Below are 20,499 nucleotides of genomic sequence, written 5' to 3'. Positions count from 1 at the left end.
AGACAACTCACTCAATGCGGGCAGGCAGTGATGGGGCCGGAGTCCTCCCTTTCTAATTACATAGCTATTCATTGTAGCTGAAGAGTCTTACTCAAACTGATTAAGGATAAGAAAAGAAGTCAAATCAAAAGCCTTAAAGAAGCAATAAATCCCTTAGCAAAGGAAGGGTGAAGTAAGTTTGTTCTGGGAGAGATGCAGTCACATGTCAAAATCCAAAGCAAAATGGTTGGATCAATCAAAATTTTTGGCCACTGTGATGATCAATTTTATGTATCAACTTGGCTTCACCATGGGATGCCCAGAAATTTGTTCAAACATTATTATGAGTGTGTCTATGAGTGAGGGTGTTTCAGGCTGAGATTAACCTTAGAATCTATAGACTGAGTAAAGCAGATTGCCCTCCCTATAGTGGATTCTTTTGAAGGCTCATCCAATCAGTTGAAGACCCAATAGAACAAAAAGTCTGAGTAAGAGTTAAAACTCCTCCTACCTGACAGCTTGAGCTGCAGGTTGATCTTTTCCTGCCTTCAGACTTGAACTGAAATTCAACTCTTTTGGAGTCTCAAGGCTGCCAGCTTTTGGACAGGAATTTACACCATCAGCTCTCCTGGGTCTCCAGCTTGCCAACCTTGATATGGGGACTCCTCAGCATCCACAGTCATGAGTAAGCCAATTTCTTATAATAAATATCTCAATAGATATGTAGATAGATAGATAGATAATTGGTTCTGTTTCTTGGAAAACCCTGGCTAATACAGCCACTTTAGACCAATCTGTATCTCAGATAGTGAGAGTTCTCGTTATTATATTTAATCCATCAATCTTTCTCAAAAATAGGAAGTTTTCATCTCTAAGCTAATTTCTACTTTCTAAACCTGAACATTCTTATTTTTTTATCAACTACTGTTTTAGCAAAATTCTTTTAAAAAGATGGGGGAAGTAAAGAGTTCTGTTCCTGAATATGTGATACTGAATTAAAGTATGTTTTATGTTGGTCTGAAACATTAGGGTAAACAATGGGTCCCTCTGAAAAAAAAAAAATAGCTCATAGACAATACAGTTGAGTGAGTCATAGTTATGGGCACAAAAAGGGAGGACGAGCAGAAGATAGGGAGGAAGAATCGTGGGGGAAGGGAGGGGTAAAGGGAAGGAGGGAGGGACTAATCATATTCCTGACAGACTAGTTTAAAACTATACACATTATAAAAATAAAATATTTTAAAAGTGAAATCGTCATATTTAGCATTGTCTAAGGGCCAGACACTGCATGATTTACATGAATTATAATCTCATTGAACTCTCCAGACAATAGTAGTGAACACTTATAGGACATTTTCTCTTCTACATGCTTTTTGCATATTAACATAAATAATTCAATATGGTTATTATCCTTTATGGCAGATGAGGAAACTGAGGCTTTAGAGAGATTTAAGTTAGCTCTCCTCATTCATGAAAGTGGTCACGTTGGGATTTAAATATGGGAGGTTTGGCTCCAACATCTGTTCTCTTAACCTGCACAATACAGCAGGTTAAGTGTCACCTAAAAAAAGTTACCACCTCTCTGATTCTTGGTTTACTGTCTATAAAAATAAAATAAAAGCTCCTACCTTGCAAACATGTAGCAAGAAAAAGAGATGATTATGGAAAACCTTGGTGTTTGTAGTTCAATAAATGATAGTCATTATCATCATTATTCTTCTTTTGAAGTTTGGCAGAGAGCTCAAAGACCCCAGCCATACAACTTTCCTATTTTGTTTGTTTGTTTGTTTCTAAACGAACAGGCCTAATTAATGAAGAAAATAAAATTCTATGTTGATAGAGGGAAACTGAAACAAAAGAATTGATAGGATAATGAAGGATATCTGGTGCATCTTTACAACAACATAGCCAGGAAGGGAAAAAAATGTTTTCCATTTTACAGGAAAGCAGAATTATCCACTTTTTCTGAAATAAATAAATATAAAATTACTAAAGGGACTTAGCCAAAGGTATACCACTAGTTGGTGACTCAGCAAAGACTAAAATACGTAAGTTTCACTAACATATGACAATCTTTTCAAATACCTTTACAAATCTATTGAGTGTTATGAAGAGTTCTACTCTGGGAGAATAATAACATTTTATGCCACTGTCGACAGGAAAAAAAAAAAAAGAAAAGAAACACACAACCTAAAATTTGCAAGTTATGTTTTATTCAGTGACTGTACTGAGGACTATAGCCTGGGTAGACAACCTCTCAGATAGCTCTGAAGAAATGTTCCAAAGAGGTAAGTGAGGAGCCAGGATATATAGGAGTTTTTGCTGGGATAAAAACAAGTAGTAGAACATCAAAAGTTACTGCTAATCAAAAAGAAAAAAAAAGACAAAAACCCCCCAGACTTCTCAAGTTAATGATTCTAGTGCTTTTCTATGTACAGGAAGATGCAGGAGTCTGGGCTCACTGAAATTATTTCTTTAATATGCATCTTAATTATCTAGAGCCAGTATCCTGTTTTTCTCCATCCTGAATTCCCCTCAGGGAACATCAGTGGGGCAGCTCCAGTGGCTGATGGAGGGCAACATTGTTTACTGAAATGAAAGGCATCACTTTTTTTGTCACGCTATCATAAAAATAAGTAGTGCTAATCTAACAATGTTTAAAAAAAATAAGGAAGGTTAATCTGCACGTAGTGAAAGCAAACCAGAAAGAAGTAAATAAAATTTGCTTCAAATTTCTGTTCTTGCTTTTAAATACTCACATCTGTTACTGCTTTTCTTTCTTTTCCCCCTCCTGATAGTAAGATCAATAGAAGAGAATAAGAGTTAATACATAAAGGGAGATATTGCTGATATAGTTAGTTGGAGCCTTATTCTTTTCTCTTGATTCCTCTGATATTCCATTGTCTTCTCTGTCTTGTCCAAATAGATGTAGATACACTTTGGACATTGTATAAAAAGGCAGCATTTGAGGCTGCTTTAGAATAAATTCTTCAGAAAACCTTTGTCAAACTGGTCTTACTGCTGCTCTGGGAATTTCTGTGTTGTTCTCTTGGGGTCTCTTTATTGCTAAGAACAGCTTTTAAGGTCAAGAATTGTGCCTATTATGATACATCTCATATGTTTGTTAATGATTAATGGGACAATTAGTCCCTTAATGAAATACTGCTTTTCCAATTTTTAGAATAAACTACTGACTCTCATTACTATTATGATCTTTATTCTAATATTAAAAGTAAGAATGGTTAAATGTTAGGGTCTTTCCATTAAAGACTTCAGCCTAAGCACTGCATCTCTGTTAAATTATAATCAGTGATTTGGAGCAATGACACTCATTCTGCTAGAACACGGCCACATAGGAACTCAAAAAATATATGAATTAGGAAAGAAGGAAGGAAGGAAGGAAGAGAGGGAGGGAGGGAGGGGGAAGGGAGGGAGGAAGGACAATCCTGCTTTTGCCATTCACTTTATAAGAGAGGAGCTGAGTATTTTTAGATTCAGGGGTGTCTCTCCAAAGCATCCCAAAGGTACTCAGTCATGATGTTTGGATTCGTAATTGCTAAAAAGTCATGGAGGAGGTAGCTGGGTCACTGAAAGGAAGGGAAGGAAGATAGAGTCTTACTAACAAAGTAGGAGAGATGTCAATGGACAGAAGAGGAGATCCTGAAAGATGGTGTTTAGAGAAGGAGGAATTGGGGGACGGAGGGGAGGAGTAGGGAGTGGGGGAGATAGAGAACTATACAATTACTTTGTAAACAGTGGCTCTTTTAATTTTTCAGAAGAACCCCATGGAGGCAATATTATTTCCACTTCATAGATGAGAAAACTAAGGTACAGAAATACTAGACAAGTTGTCTCAGACTACAGTTTCTTAGTAGAAAAGATGTTAGTAGAACCAGACTTTGCCCCAAAGTACATACTCTTTCTACCATGCCACCCTGGGCAGGTTTGGAGCTTGAGAAAACTCACATTTCAGGCTATTAATTTTGGTCCCCTGGAGGTAAGACCATTTTCAGGCTGGTCATTTTCAGTGGATTCTCACATCATGTCCTTTCTCCTTCCCGGTGTTCTGAACTCCAGAGATATTCCAAACAAACTTTCTGGGTCATAAATACAGATTTTACAAAGTGATCTTATTCTTTTCCCTGTAATATCTGTCCTCAAACTTCCCAGGTTACCTTGAGAGCATATAGTCTTTTATTACTTTTAACTTTGATTACTTTATAAAGTTTTCTACTGCAGCAAGCATGTGTCCTTTAGTTCTTCAACAGCTGCTTTATGATAATGATGATGAAAGGCCTGGTTCCAAATGTTCAGTTGATACAATTAGAATTACTTTATATTCTTAACATTCTTACATTCTAAAAAATTTTGCCTGCTTCTTCAAATCTTATTCCCTTTTCTATAAGCTGTGGTATGTCTTAACCATTTGTTATCTCACTATTTCTAGTTATCAGCACAAAGGGAGGATCCTCTCTGTAGGAAAAATAACATTATCTTTTCTTTGTTTTGTTTTTAATATCCAACTCATCTGTGGCTATATACCACTTTTCTAATGTTGCTTGTACCTTTGTTTCTTGATTTTTTTCTTGTTCTTTGCAATAAATAAGTTTTTAATTTCATTGATCAGTTCTCCTTTTTATTTTTCTATTTCATTAATTTCTGCTTTTATTTATTATTATTATTTTTTTGCAGTACGCGGGCCTCTCACTGTTGTGGCCTCTCCTGTTGCGGAGCACAGGCTCCGAACGCGCAGGCTCAGGGGCCATGGCTCACGGGCCCAGCCGCTCCGCGGCATGTAGGATCTTCCCGGACCGGGGCACGAACCCGTGTCCCCTGCATCGTCAGGCGGACTCTCAACCACTGCGCCACCAGGGAAGCCCTCTGCTTTTATTTTTAACATGAGTTAACACAATTTTTTGTAATTTCTTCTGAGCTTCTTGGTTTGTACCTTGTTTTGCAATAAATACATTGAACGTTGTATGGCTTTTCTATACTCTCCTGATTTTATGTAGGATTTTTGTTTTTCTTCTGTTTCTAATGTAGCTTCCCATTTGTGTTTCCCTTTAACCTACGTTTAAAGTATTCTTAAATTTCCAATTGTGCTATGTCAATCAGGGGGAAATGAGCTGTGTATGATTTCTGCCACTTAAAATATGTCTACCTAATAAAAAAAGTGTCCATCTTTATTTTGTGATCTAGTTAAGTTTTGAGAATGTTCTGTTTGTAATAAAAAAAAAAACACCGGGGCTTCCCTGGTGGCACAGTGGTTGAGAAGCTGCCTGCCAATGCAGGGGATATGGGTTCGAGCCCTGTCTGGGAAGATCCCACATGCCGCAGAGCAACTGGGCCCGTGAGCCACAACTACTGAGCCTGCGCATCTGGAGCCTGTGCTCCGCAACGAGAGGCCGCGACAGTGAGAGGCCCGCGCACCGCGATGAAGAGTGGCCCCTGCTTGCCACAACTAGAGAAAACCCTCTCACAGAGATGAAGACCCAACACAGCCAAAAATAAATAAATTTATTAAAAAAAAAAAAAAAAAAACCTATTCTCCATTTGGGGGTGCAAAGATATACATAAAGGTGTATCTGTGTGTGGTTATATTACATATGTCATTTAAGATTATTTTTAATGGCCTAGATGCTTCTGCAAGCTATAGCAGTTTTTCCCCACCTACAGTTCAAATAATTGCAAGGTCTCATAGCCATTTCACAAACTTTGGGCAGGAAGAGACCTATTTCTATACTCCCACAAATGTACAATCACGGGGAGTATGGGGGTAGGCATGTCACAATCTGATAAGAAAACTAGATAATGAATAATGAGACCTAAAAACCAGTGTAAATAGTATTGACACCACCGCAGTAGGGGCTTGGCGACCTGAACAAGTCACTCCTCAGGGTTTCTATTTCCTCATCTCCCAATGGGGGTGGTCATACTTGTGCTGCCAACATGACAAGGTTTGTCAGGAGAAGCCAGAAGATAAGGAATGTGAACAACATAAAGTGGTAAATAAAAAATATTAGCAGAGGTTGCTACTATTTAGATACAAGACACAGAAAAGATAACGGCGTAAAACGGCCAACACAGATGCTCCAAGGTGCTCGGTTTCCATTGGTTCCCTTCCCTGGCCCCAACCACTTTCGGCTTCCTTTGGGGACACCTCCCCACGGCTTGCAGTAACCCCCACCCAGTTACATGAATCTCTCTCTTCGTTGCACCGGCAGGTTGGAACCTGCTGGAAGCGCGTTGTGAAGTGAACGGAAACCTGCCCGCAGCTAAAATTCGCGCTTCAACACAATGAGGCCGAGCGTGTGCAACGTGTCCTCCTTAGGCCATGGGGGCTGACGGGCAGATGTTGCCCGAATGCTCATTAATCAAAAGACTCTTTCGCCCTGGACCCCACTAGGTCTTGGGCAGAGTCTCGGCTACAGAGATATCGGGGCTAGGAGCCTCAAGGTCCTCTGCGCTCTCAGCAAGCAGCCGCGGCGTTCAATCTAAGCACTGTGTCCTTGGTAGAAAAGGAATCGATGGTGTTCTGGACGCTGGTTTTCAGGAAAGATGCTCTTCGCGGTCCCGCGCCTCCCCGGGAAGATAATTGAGCGCCGAGCGCGAGCGCTGGGGTCGCCGGTCCGGGAGCCGCGGCAGCCTGCGCCGCGAGTGTAGGCAACGAACCTCCCAGCCCTCTCTCCCCAATTTGCCTTCCTGCCGCAGTCCGGCCCCAAATTCTCTTCACTTGTGAGTGAGCACACACAAGTTCGCTAGGCACGATCCTTCCATCTGCTTCCCCGAGGGGGTCCAGCCTTTCAACGATTAACCGCCCAGCCAACGGGGAGGGGGGAAGGTGCTGGATGGAGGGAGTGGGGCGGGGAGAGGCGTTTTGCACGTTCAAAGGCACCAAAATTAACTGCCAAAGCTAAAAGGGTTTGTTTTCTTCCGTTTTTGACAGACGAATGCGGTGGGATGCCTGCTGGGCCGACTGCCGCCCCGGCCCGGAGCCCTGGGCTCACTTCGCAGCTTGCCGCTGAGTTTCAGACCGCAGTCCTCAGCATCCGCCCGGCTTCACCCCCTTGCCGAAGTCTGCAGATCGATGGATGCTGGGCGCAGGCTTTCCCTGGGCAGGTTGACGTTGGCTTAGGCTAAAGCCCCAAAGCTCCCACCTTCGCCTCCTGTTTATCTGCCCGCTCCCACCACTACCACCGAAGTACGTGCCCCTCCGGTAGCGTCGGGGCTCCGATCCGAGCGAGGGGGAGGGCGCCTCCCCACCCCCTCCTGCCCATCCCCGCCGCGACTCGGGGTTTTACTGCAGCAGCCGGAGGTGACAGCGACGCCTTAGCCTGCTCCGTTGCTCTCAGAGCCCCGGCTTCCCCTGCATCCGGAAAGCACCCCCTCCTGAGAGGCTCTTCCCCGGAGAAGTGCTAACGAGCTACAGGAAACCAAATTTTAAAATGTAGAAGTCGCTGGGCTGCATTCCTCCGAGGACGAGCCTGGTCGCCCAGGACTGAGAGTGGCAGCGTGTGGGAAGTTGGGACCATAGAGCAAGGGGGGAGGGGAGTGGTGCAGCCGGCATTCTCTTCTGGAAGGAGTCGTTGGGAGCAGTGCGGTTGGACACAAGTTTGCCTGGGAGTGTTTTCCTTTTGTCAATAATTAATCACCGGAATCAGTCTGGCAGAATTGGAGTTTTAGCAATAGTGCAGAGGGCGGGGCCAAACACCTAACTCTTGGAGCCTCGAGGCGCCCAGCGCAGTGGGAAGCTCGCAGCAGTTGGGGAGAAGCCAAAGCACTGGTGCTCACCTAAGCCGCAAGGAGATACACCCAACTGGGAGGTAAGCATCTTCCATCTTCCAAATATCTGCTTGAACTGTAAAGTAGCTTTAGAAGGATAGAATTCCTGTCTTTATAAAGAAAAAATAATACCAAGCCATAATGCAATGTACCAGCTTATTATTTAACTGCGTTAAAATTTTTTAAGAATTGAATGGGCTTTTCCATTTGCCTTTAACTATGTTAGAAACTAAGATGTTTCACTCAACAGAAGTCAAACTTTATTATTAAAACTTTCCCAGCCAGAAGAAGAGAAAATTACTTTGTTAATTACTTTCATTATTTATCTTTGTGTAGTTCAGTAATAACTATTCAGAGACATGTCATTGGGAGGTGCTTGATTTCATTCTTAAATATTCATCTTTATCTTGTTTCATGCTCTTATACAATATTTTTTGCCCATAAGCTACTTGAGCCAATAATACACACAAGTCAACTGACCAAAACGTGAAGAGTTCCCAACAAGGAATACATTTTAACATTTTTTCATGATTATTACGCAGGATGTATTTTCTTAAAGATGATTGTGTTCATTTATAAGTAACTAGACTTCTAAACCCAAGGAGAAAGGTACATATAGATAACTTTGACATGCGGGTGGGGATGTGGTATAATAAAGAAGGGTTTAGATAAGAGCAGAAATTCTAGATCTGTTTCAACTAAAATGACATTCAACTGGTTGGCAATGAACATATGAACCCAGCCCTTGATCAAATAAAGAATTTGAAGAATTGTTAAATGTAAATCTTAGCCTTAAAACTACAAATAAATGCACCAGGGAAGTTGGGAAAATTGTTTTTCTACAAGACTTTGTGGCCCAGTAGTTCTTTTGAATTAAACAAAAGTTAAGAAATACATGATCAGTTTTGCTTGTGAATTTTTTAGATTAGTGCATAAAACTAATGAGGTTTGAATAATTTGATTTTCACGTCTAAATTATTTCTATGCTTTTTAAAACAGGCATCATTCTGATGACTGTTTCAATGGCTGTGATGGTTTTGCACATAGATTCCTAGAGCAACAACAAACATATGAAATGTACTGTCACCCTCATTACCCAAAGATTTCTATACAACTATTTAATAACAATAAATTAACAGTGGTTCGTCAAACCAAATGGGTGGGCATTCTAGAAATTTAGTGGATATGAAGTTGAAAGTCAACCAGTTCTCAACTTCAACTGGTTTTCTTAATCCACTGTTTGTAAATTTGCAAATACTTTTGTAAAAAACTGTCCTTTGTAATTCTATATCTACTATGTCAGTATAAACTATTTTACCACCAAGTATACAAGATGCAAAATCTTCATTAAAAATTATCCAAATGGGACTCAACTTCCAGAATGGTGGTATAAGGAGCTCTGTGAACCCACCCCTTAGCAAAACAACAATACTATAACTTTAAAATTACGGTTGAAAATTGTAGGTACACAACTATTTAGTCTCTAGAAATTGTCCTGAGGAAATACAACAAATGTAGAAAATTTTGTTCAAGACAATCCACTACATTTCCATAAGAACAGCAAGAGTTTGGATTTTGAACCACAACTCACTTCCCTGCCAATTCCACCTGGATGTGATGGTGCTCCACTCTGAGGGGGGGTACAGCCAAGAACACAGGACTCCCTCTCAGCCTAGATCCCAGCATAGGGCTATGGTATATCCCTGGGAAAGCAGGCCACAAGCATCTCATTCACCACCAGTGTTGCAGAAGCTCTACCGTAGGCAAAAGCATGTGAAACATCTGAGGCTCTCCTTCCAACCATCCCGCATTCTTAATGCAAAAGAGGAAAAACTCAACAACTAAAAGACAAATAACCCATTTAAAAATGGGCAAGGGATTTTAGACATTTCTCTAAAGAAGAGGTACAAACGGCCAATCACCGAAGAGGTTCTTACTATCATTTAGTCATTAGGGAAATGAATATCAAAAACACAAGATACCGCTTCACATCAACCAAAATGGCTATAATCAAAAAGAAAGAAAATAACAATTGTTGGAGAGGAGGTGGAGAAATTAGAACCAGCATATATTGCTGGTGGGAATGTAAAATGGGTGAGTTGCTGTGGAAGATAAGTTGGTAGTTCCTCAAAAAGTTGAACATAGAGTTACCATATAACCCAGCCGTATAACCCATATAATTCCACTCCTAGGTATTATCCAAGAGAACTGAAAATCTAGGTCCCTGTAAGAACTTGTACACAAATGTTCACTGAAGCATTATTCATAATAGCCAAAAAGTGAAGATAACCCAAGCATCCATTGACTGATGAATGGATAGATAAAATGAGATACGGAATGGAATGATGGAATATTATTCAGCAATAAAAAGGAATAAAGTACTGATATGTACTATGGCATGGATGAACATCGAAAAGATTATGCTAAGTGAAAGACTATATATTGTGTGATTCCATTTATATAACATCCACAATAGGCAAACCTATAGAGACAGAAAGTAGATTAGTGGTTGCCTATGGCTGGAGGGGATGGGAGTGGCAATGAGCAGGAATAGGGAGTCACTGCTAAAGGGTACAAGGCATCTTTTGGGGTTAACAAAAATGGTCTAAAATTGATTAGTAATCGTTGCATAACTTTGAGTATACTAAAAACCACTGAATTGTGTGCTCTGGGTGAATTGTATGGTGTTTGAATTATATCTCAATAAAGCTGTTAAAAGAACATGTGGGTTTAGAACTTGGAGTTCATGAATCTTCATGTACCACCAGACCAATAGTTTGTGTGAAGATCTTTCCTAAGGGCCACATGAGATAGATGAAATAATTGAGTGACACAGGGGATACATATTATATGATTTGTATATGTTTACACACCTGCCCAAGCTTTTCTCTGTTTAGAAATGTCAAATGTCATTGATGCAGTCTTATAGAGAATTTGTTTGCAATGCCCTAACTTTTTGGACTCATCCACTCATTATATTAATCCAAGCTCAGCGAGGCCAGCTGTTCCTCCTGTTTCTAGATAAGTCTAGTTCTTTATCAGTTCTTTAGGCCAGTTGTTGAGAGAGCCCACAATGGGTGAGAGAGGGAGGGTACCTGAATCTCAGCCAAAAGTGTACTTGTCTGCCACGAAGACTAACCCGGTTTCACTTGCACTAGATTGGCCCGGAAGTAGAAGTCTTGGGGGTAAAGGAAGAGCTGGAGCGGCCACTGTAGTACTCAGAACACACTGACATGTCACTGCTAGGAAGCATCTCCAGTGATTATAATAATCTCAAATATAGAAGCTCCCAAATAATTAATATTCTCCTCTATTCATCTTCTATATTTTGTGTTCCCATAAACTACCTGATCCTGTAAAGAACTGTGGAATTGGATGATAATGCTTTGTCCATAAATAGGAATATAAAATTAGTGAGTCTGAGTTTCATGGGGGGTATAAGCAACACCTGAACTTGTTGCCAGCAACAGTTATGAGTACACTGAGCCAAAGTATAGCTTTAGCTTTAGGGATTCAAATAAGTCTACCTGCATCAGGAAACCTCAAGATTTTCCATTCTCTCCAGGCCAAGTTTATCCTTCCATGCACAAGTTTAGAAGAGCATACCATGCTGATGAAAATGGGTTTCACGCAGCTTTCCACCATCAAAGCTTTTGTAGAGATCCTATTGTCATATCTTGTCAGATTTCTAAAAGATAATTTTAAATGTCCAACCAGTTGTCTATAAATTAAGTACATGTAGGAAAAACCTGATCATAGTTATTACTTATTAATATTGCTTTGATTAGGATTAATAATGCTTTAATTCAACATATTTATTGTGCATCTACCCTGCACCAGGACAATTCTAGGCCCTGGATGAGTAATAAACAAAACAGACAAAAATTCCTACCCTTCAGGGGCTCAAATTCTAGAGGGGCTGTCATATAAATACATAATTTTTAAGTGAATTATACAGTGTATGAGTAGGAGATAAGGGCTCTGGAGAAAAACTAAGCAGGGAAGGGAATGAGGTACAATTTTAAACTGTGGCATCAGGCTAGGAAGTAAAATTATGTAATTAGATAATATAAAGGTCACGTATGGGATGGGCTGTAAGGATTACCTGCTCCAAGTTAACTTCTCCCCCGAGGAGCTTTGGTTTCCCCTTCCCGTCAGCATTGTTTTACTACCTTGGATTTACTGCTGTTTCACCAAAGAAAATATTACACTAGCCCCAACATTCCAAGCAAGCACGAGGAAGACATAACTTCATGTCTTTTCTAAAGAACTACAACCTAAATAAAACACCGCCTTATGACAACAAAAATTCTTGTTATGGGAAACCATTAGCCTGGGCTTTCAGTTTTCTCGTGGCCTTTCTCTCTTGCTTTGTCCTGGATTCGTGTAGTCTGCCAGAGGATTGTGTGGTAAATAATTAAGGACCACTTTCCCAAAGCTAACACCTTTTGAAAGAGTGAAGAGGGTGGGGGAGAGTTTGAGAGAAAGAAAAATTTCTAGGACACTCTGGAAAGGTGAAAGGAGAACAAATCTTTCAGAACTACATAACAGAGCATGGAACCCCACAGATCAACTGGAAAAAAGGAGAAAAGCAACCAGAGAGCCTCTGCTTTCCCAGACCATCCTAGAATCTCTCCTCAGGGCACCTGGCTTAAAAGATACCTGAGGACACATTGTTCTAGTAAAATATAATGGGTGTGGCAGATCTCCTGAAATAGAACTTTTAGAAAATGGCTTAAAAGGGAGCAAAGACTTGGTTTTTTTTTTTTTTTAAGTCAAAAGGGAACATTTATTTCAGGCTTGAGGAGAAGCATTTGAATCAAATTAGAAATAAGTCAAAAACCTCCCTGTTATAAAGGAGCTATTATGGAGCATTAGAATTCTCATTCATTTAGTTAACAGATTTTAATTGAGCAGCCACTATGTGCCAAGTACTGGGGGAACAACACCGACCTTTCTTTCCTGAGAAAGGTCAAAGACCTTTCAAAGACCTTTCTTTCTTGAGGTTACCTTATATGCTTTTTGTTACAAAATAGTCAAAGCACACACCGTGATGAGGACAGAACTCTTTTTTAAATTGGGGTTTAGCTGTTTTACAATGTTGTTAGTTTCTAGTGTACAGCGAAGTGGAGTTCCCTGTGCTACACAGCAGGTTCTCATTAGTTATCTATTTTATACATATTAGTTTATATGTCAATCCCAATCTCCCAATTCATCCCACCCCTCATTTCTCCCCTTGATGTCCATACGTTTGTTCTCTATGTCTGTGTCTCTATTTCTGCCTTGCAAACTGGTTCATCTTTTTGACCTGCCTGTCCTGATACCCCCTTCTAGGCTGGGTTAGAGCCTCTTTCTATGCCCCAGAGTACCCTACACTTCCCTATCATAGCACTTATCGCACTGTGTAGGACACTTGTGTAATTGTCTCTCTTCTCTAGAAAGTGGCCTGAGGAGAGTGAGTACGTCAGTCTTATTCATAGTTTATATCCCTAGTACATGCTTACTGAATATTTGACTGGATGGATAGATGGATGGATGGATGGATGCATGCATGCATGCATGGTGATTTGCCAGGTTGTAACCAGAGGTCTTTGCATACAGAGGCAGCCTGGCGGAGTAGTAATTAAGAGTGTGTGCTCTACATTAACTGTGAGACTTTGGGTTAATATTGAAATTTCCCAATGCCTCAGTTTCCTCATTTGTAAAATGGGTATAGAAATAGTGCCTCTATTATAATGTTGTTAAGTGAACTGTCTAAGGTAATACATATAAAGTTCTGGGACATAAGTTGCTCAATAAATATCCGCTATTATTACTGATACAGAATGGCAGTTTCCTGGGTGACCGTTTGCTACTCAAATATTGCATCCCTGCCCTTTCAGCTCTATTATAAGATCGAAGGATGTCCATTAGGAATTCTAAACTAAAGTTATCACTTTGGATTCAAGATCTCTGAAAAGATTATAAAGAGAATTTGGGAATGAATATAAGTAGAATATTGAACAAGAAAATTTGAAGGACTAGAAAAAGAAAGAAGGAAAAAAGCTCAAGATGGCACGTCCAAAGCAATTTTTCTGGGGCAAAAATACCTCTACTGCTCTCACACCCACCAGCCAAAGTGCCAGTTCATCTCTGTTCTGGAACATACTTGTGCCTCACAGAATGTCATGCTCAATAAATGTTCACTGATGCAGAAGAAGACAGAAAAATGGGAAAAAAATTTTATTTGAAGTCAAGCCTTATCTAAACCTAAGAGTGTTATATTGTCTTTTTTGCTTCTTTTGAAAGTTTGATAATCCTCTTTTTGTATAAGATCTTTAGTCAGAATTATCCTAGTGCCTCCTCACATGCAGTGTTTATCTATTACCTTCTAAATAAGATGAAATGCTAACCTGTGACCATCTATGGAAACCTAGTAACTTTAATACTTCCCTCTACTGCTATTAAAGAGAATTCTCTTGGCCTCTTCCCCAAACATGGGGGAATCTCATGTTTTTATCTTCTTCTAAGAATAGTAAACTGCTTCTTAGTTGCAGCATGCAGACTCTTAGTTGTGGCATGTGGACTTCTTAGTTGCAGTGTGCGAACTCTTAGTTGTGTCATGCATGTGGGATCTAGTTCACCAACCAGGGATCAAACCCAGGCCCCCTGCATTGGGAGCTCAGAGTCTTACCCACTGGACCACCAGGGAAGTCCCAGTCATTAAATTTTTAATAGGATATTTTATTGTCTAAAACTTTAAACAAAGAAAAAAATCAGTCAGGTTGGTCTAGTTCTGGTCTTGATGGGCAGGAAAATCAGGTTATATTTCAGGACAAAAATGTTGTTCCACAGGTTTCCTCCATTTAAGAGGAAACCCTGATGCAAACACAAAACATGATATGGTACCCTCTCCCCACCCCCATGACCTACAGGGCAAATTTTTTCTCCGAGACTCATGTGAGTCACCATTTTACCTACTTAACATCATTTGTGTCTTATGGGTTCAATAGAGTCACCTGAAAGGAATCTCTTAGGAGAAGAAATAAAATGCATGTAGAAAATAAGAGGAACAAATAATATTGTGATAAAAGTTACCAGCTTTGAGCCATTACTAAAACCAGGCACCATTAAGCATCCTTTACCAATGCTGTGTAATCTTCACAACAACACAGAAATGACTAACCATCTCTGTGTTAGTGATGTTGTAACTGATGTTTACAGAGGTTAAACAACACCCAGAATAACACACTATAGCAAACTCCAGTTTGCCAATTTCAAAATCCATATTCTTTTATTATGGAAAAAAATTTAATGAAGCAAATCATTCTCCAATGGGATACTGAATGCTCTTATAGAAGTAGTACCTTAGATGTGATGAAAGCTTAGTAATCTCTTCTTAAACCCTTCCTTCTGATGGGTAGCAACCCTCGGAAGGTGCTGTCTAGACTCTGTTTGAACAGTTCCCTAATGGAATTCTCACTACTTCAATCAGCCAACACTTTCCCCTTTAGATTACTCTCACTGTTTAAAGTTTTTCCTGAGTTTTTTGTTTTTGTTTTTGTTTTTGGCCACACCACACAGCTTGCAGGATCTTAGTTCCCCGACCAAGGATTGAGCCCAGGCCACCGCAGTGAAAGCATCGAGTCCGAACCACTGGACCGCCAGGGCATTCCCCAGGTTTTCCTGAGATTAACCTCTGAAAACAATAAAACAATTCCAAACCTTTCCCTCCATAATAGCTTGTAACACCATTTAAAACCTCTTAGATCTTTTAAGACCTCCTTGATATGTCCCTCCCCCAAAATCTTCTTGCAATGTTTCCCATTGGAAACCTTCCAGATTTTCGCCATCTAGCTTCCTGAGGATGTGCTCAACTTGCTGGAGTGACTATTTGCAGCAGCTAGAAGGATGCTAATCAAAGCCAAGAGCTGGTGGCACAGTACTTCTATAAATACATAAGAATATTAGTGCTATGGTCTGAATGTGTCCTCCCAAAATTCATATGTTGAATCCTAACCACCAAAGGAGATGGTATTAGGAGGTGGGTCCTTTGGGAGGGAGGTGCTTAGGTCGCGAGAATGGGACCTTCATGATGACATTAGTGTTCTTAGGGCTCCAGAGAGATCCCTTGTCCCTTAGACCATGTGAGGACACAGCCAGAAGGTGGCAGCTAGGAACAGGAAGAGGACCTTCACCAGACCGCAACCGTGCTGGCGCCTTGATCTTAGACTTCCTAGTCTCCAGAACCGTGAGAAATGAATTTCTGTTGTTTATAAGTCACCCAGTCTGTGGTATTTTGTTATAACAGTCCAAACAGATTAAGACAATTGGATCACTTATTTGTCAACCATTTCACAACACTATATTGGCTCATAATGAACTTGAAGTCAAGTAAAATTCCTTAGTCTTTTTTATTTGAACTGATCGTGGGCCACATTTTTCCCTATCTTACCCTTGGACAATTGACTTTTTGAACTGAAGAACAAGACTTTGTATTTTTCCCAAAGTTTTACCCTCAGTCACTTTTGGGACTCTGTAACCTGCTAAGTCTTTTAGAACTCCACCCCATAACTTTGGTTCATCTGCAAATTTGATCACCCTTACTTTCTATGACATAATTCAGATGGAAAAAGATGCTACAATGGTCAGGACAAAATGCAGAGCCCTGGAGCTCACCACTAAAGACCCACTCACCATCTTTATAATGCTTCCCCATTTACAAAACACTTTCACAAATATTATTTCATTTAATTCTTACAATTATCCTGTGGGAAAGATATTATCATCATTCTATATTTGAGAACAAAGATTCAGAAAGACTATCTAACATGCCTGATGTGACACAGCGAATAAATGACAAAATAGGAAACAAGGCTTAGGGCTTCTGACTGTTTCCAGTGCCTTTTCAAAGATGGATGTTTAAATACAGTGATTAACCTAATCTCTTTTTCCTTTTTTTCCCCCACATAGATATCAACAGAGACTAATTAAAATTATGAAACACTTTCTACAAACAGAATCTCACCCGGAAACCTAGTGTATAAAGCAGATTTTTAAGCAGGCTACTCTGGTAGAAGTGAGATGTGAGATGTGAGGCTCTTACCTTCTGTCTCTTTGTCCCATCTGGGGCCTCTCCTCAACCCTGCCATAGATGGTAATGTGGCACCTTATAGCCCTCAGAGTACATTGGGAAATCACTAGCCGATGGCATGTCCTCAAACTAAACTTCTCTAAAAATAAATTTTAAAATAAGGCTAGCTTGTGATGCTTTGTTTTTATAATACATTCTAAAATTTTGTGGGAGATCATCTCTCTAAGAGGTTTAATAATCTTTTACACAGAATAGAATTGTTTTAAAGTTTGAAGGCATCTGGGTTTATTTAATTCAAATATTAATTTCACAGATGAAGAAGCTGCAACCCAGAGAGGAGAAGTAACACACACAGAATCATTCCTCAGGAAAGCAAGGACAAAAACCCAGACCTGGACCCTTCTAGGCAGGTAGATTCTTCTGATTGATTATATCATAGAGTCCCGCTTTTAGAAATCTGTCCCTTTTGCCTATAAGATGACATCTTTAACAAGATGAAGCTTCTGATTCTCGCTTAAGCAACCAAGAAACATTTATGATATACTTGATATTATAATGGCATTTAAGATGATACAAAGGAGTGAAATGTGGCAATTAGCTTTAGTAACGAGGCCTTGAAACAGTGGTTCTTAGCTTACAGACATTACAGGCTCCTTTGAAGTGTATACCAAAAAATGTTTATGCAAAATTCGCAAACATTTCAAGGGGTTCACAGATTCCACAACCCAGCCCCCCAACCAAGTTCTTGGCCTCCTGGTTAAGAACCTCTGTCCAATATCAGTACAAGTGCCAGTGTCAGGATTACATAGCACTAACTACTGTCTTATTTATGGGTTTGCTGGTTAAAACTGCTTCTGTTTCGGCATCCTTCATTTTTTATTTAAATGGAGCAGTACCTTATCCTGGAAGACCTCTGATACAAGAAAGGAGTAAATGTTTCAAAAAGTACTTAGCTAACCAGATGGGACAAATGAAGAGAGGAATATGATACACTGAAAACATTTTCTTAAAAAACGTTAATGAAAGTAAGCCTGGTCAGTGTTCATATGGGACATTCACTTTCTTTCTGCTTATTTTATTTTTAAGAAAGAAAGAAAAGGAAATAGAGTGGAAAAAACCTAGACTACCACTAGCCACCTGCCCACTTTTATTAAATCTATAGTAAATGGGGAAAAAAGAAAAAGTAGAGGGTGTGGACAAAAAGAAACAGATTTATCTTCTGTTTCTTAATCCTTCTCTTTTGCTGCAATATTTTAAGAGATTTATGGTTTTGAAACAGTTGGCAACAATTTCTTTAGTTCAGAATATTTTGGGAAGCTCCACTATTACTTTAAAGTTACTGATAATGAGGCTTGATTTTTCTAATTCAAAAAATACTTGTTGGACACTTAGCATTTGTAAAGCATTTATAAAGTCATTTGCATGATAGAAAGAGCACTTTGGAGTGAGAGAATCCCAAGACTGGGTCTCAGTGTTGTTTCCTCCTTGGCTTCTGACAGTAGAGAAGTACAAAAACGTAATGAGTCTCAGTTTCCTCATCTTTGAAATGAGGCAATATACTTTTTTATCTACTCTGTGATAGCCACACGAGAACTGAGTAAACATTCTGAAGAAGAATCTCTCTTAAAGTGGCTTCGATCTTAACAACTGATAAAGTTGTCACATTGTGCCTTAAAAATGATCTCATTCTCTTCTATTCTTTGTCTGGTATTCATAGGCTTAGTAATAGTACATTAGTATAGTGTACAATGATCATAACAGTTAACATTCACTTAGGCCTTCTTCCTATGTTTTATTCTTTATACTTTACACCTTTTAATCTTCCCAAAAATTGTATGAATGAAGTTCTATTATCATTCCTTTTTTTCCAGTAGAGGAAATTGAGTCAGAGAGGTTGAGCAACTTAGCCAGGGTCAAACACAGACAGGATCCAGAGCCAGAGCTTGTAACTACTCACCACACTGCCTCTCGGGAGGATTCTCACCCAGCTCCCCATGTGGTCACCGTGAGACTCTGGGCCTCAGTTTCTTCATCTTTAAAGTTGGAATCATTTAAGTTAAGCATTTAGCCACTGCCTGCCACAGTGGTACTTAATAAATGCTGTTTCTGTCCCCTGAAGAGAATTCCAAATTATACAATTCTAGTGGTTTTAAGGAAGAGATCTGAATTCATTTCCTAGGGCTGTTGTAACAATGTACCACAATATTGGTGGCTTAAAACAAGAGAAAATTATTCTCTGATAGTTTTGGAGGCTAGAATTCTGAAATCAAGATATCAGCAGGGCTGTAATCCCTCTAAAGACTCTAGGGGAAAATTCTCCTTTCCTTCTTTCAGCTTCTGATGGCTTCTTGGCTTATGGCTACATAACTCCAATCTCTGCCTCTGTCTTCACTAACCTTCTCTTCTGAGAACACTTGTCATTGGATTTAGGACTGACCTGGGTAATCCAGGATGAGCTTTTGCAGAGATCTGTAACTTAATTACTTCCACAAAGACACTTTTTCCAAATAAAGTTACATTTACAGGTTCCAGGATGTAGACATATCTTTTGGAGGGCCACCATTCAACCTACTACAATATCTTAACCCAAATATTTTTCTCTCTTGGCAGATTTCCTCTGGTATTCCTTTTTTTTTTTTTGTGGTACGCGGGCCTCTCACTGTTGTGGCGTCTCCCATTGCGGAGCACAGGCTCCGGACACGCAGGCTCAGTGGCCATGGCTCACGGGCCCAGGCGCTTCACGGCATGTGGGATCTTCCCGGACCGGGGCATGAACCCATGTCCCCTGCATCGGCAGGCGGACTCTCAACCACTGTGCCACCAGGGAAGCCCCCTCTGGTATTCTTGACAAACAAACCCACATTTATTCAAAGAGGGAAAAGAACATTTCCTCTCACCCAGTTTGAGTGTATAGTTGAATTGGTTCCAAATCTATTGGTTGAAAATATTTTTCTTAATATGCCCAGTTGCCATTAGCCATCTCCACATTTACTTGAGAATCAACAAAGTTCTTAGGAAGTGAACAATTGTTATTCATTTAAAAGAATAATCTTGGAGCTCAGCCCTTTTCCACTTTTCACTAGAAGCATGCGGGTACCCATGTACCTGGGAGCAGGTGAAAGAGAATGAAGCCAGCATAATATGTCAATGCCGTTCTGACCAGGAGAATGAGAAATCCACTAGGCTAAATTGTCATTGAGACTTTTTTCTTTTGTTATCTCACTTAAGTAACTCATTTCTAAGTACTAGATTGCAAAATCTAATGAATTTAACTGTCTAAAAGCAATGACATGTCTTGACATAGCTCTATCACTCCTGCCTTTCCCTTCTCACCTCCCTCTGCCCCATCTCAGAAACTAGCTGACCTAGAATGCTAACCAATCCAGTAGGGAAATGTCCCTTGATCTGGGGGTTGGCAGACAGAACACCTCAACAGTGCTGTGTCTATCTCCATGACCCTTGGAGTCAGGCTAGCTCTCCACTCACTTTCCTAAAAGTAGTAATAACTGAGATACAGAAGCAGGTCAGTTGAGGGCAGTAAAAAAGCAACAGGCTGTCTTACTATTGTCACAAAAAAATCACACCCATGGGAGTTCAGTGTTGCTGGTCACCCAAAACACTGAACTCATCACCAGAAGCCTTCCAGACAATGTAATAAGAAATAA

The 20,499-nt window shown here is 40.0% G+C and overlaps 1 pseudogene across 1 annotated transcript in view; it reads left to right on the top strand.

The window, feature by feature from the left end:
- The window catches only part of LOC112412039 (uncharacterized), a 33,611-nt pseudogene extending 16,371 nt beyond the window's left edge, over positions 1-17,240 (top strand). Inside the window, exons 2-3 of the transcript XR_003005725.1 lie at positions 6,386-7,802; positions 17,148-17,240. The product of XR_003005725.1 is annotated as an uncharacterized LOC112412039 (transcript). The remainder of the gene's footprint in view (positions 1-6,385; positions 7,803-17,147) is intronic.
- Positions 17,241-20,499: the final 3,259 nt, after the last annotated feature.

The sequence above is a fragment of the Neophocaena asiaeorientalis genome, unplaced genomic scaffold (genome assembly GCF_003031525.2).
Source record: "Neophocaena asiaeorientalis asiaeorientalis breed wild unplaced genomic scaffold, Neophocaena_asiaeorientalis_V1.1 scaffold395, whole genome shotgun sequence".
Taxonomy (NCBI): Eukaryota; Metazoa; Chordata; class Mammalia; order Artiodactyla; family Phocoenidae; genus Neophocaena; species Neophocaena asiaeorientalis.
The sequence above is the reverse complement of the archived record's forward strand: the minus strand, read 5'-3'. Positions and strand labels throughout refer to the sequence as shown.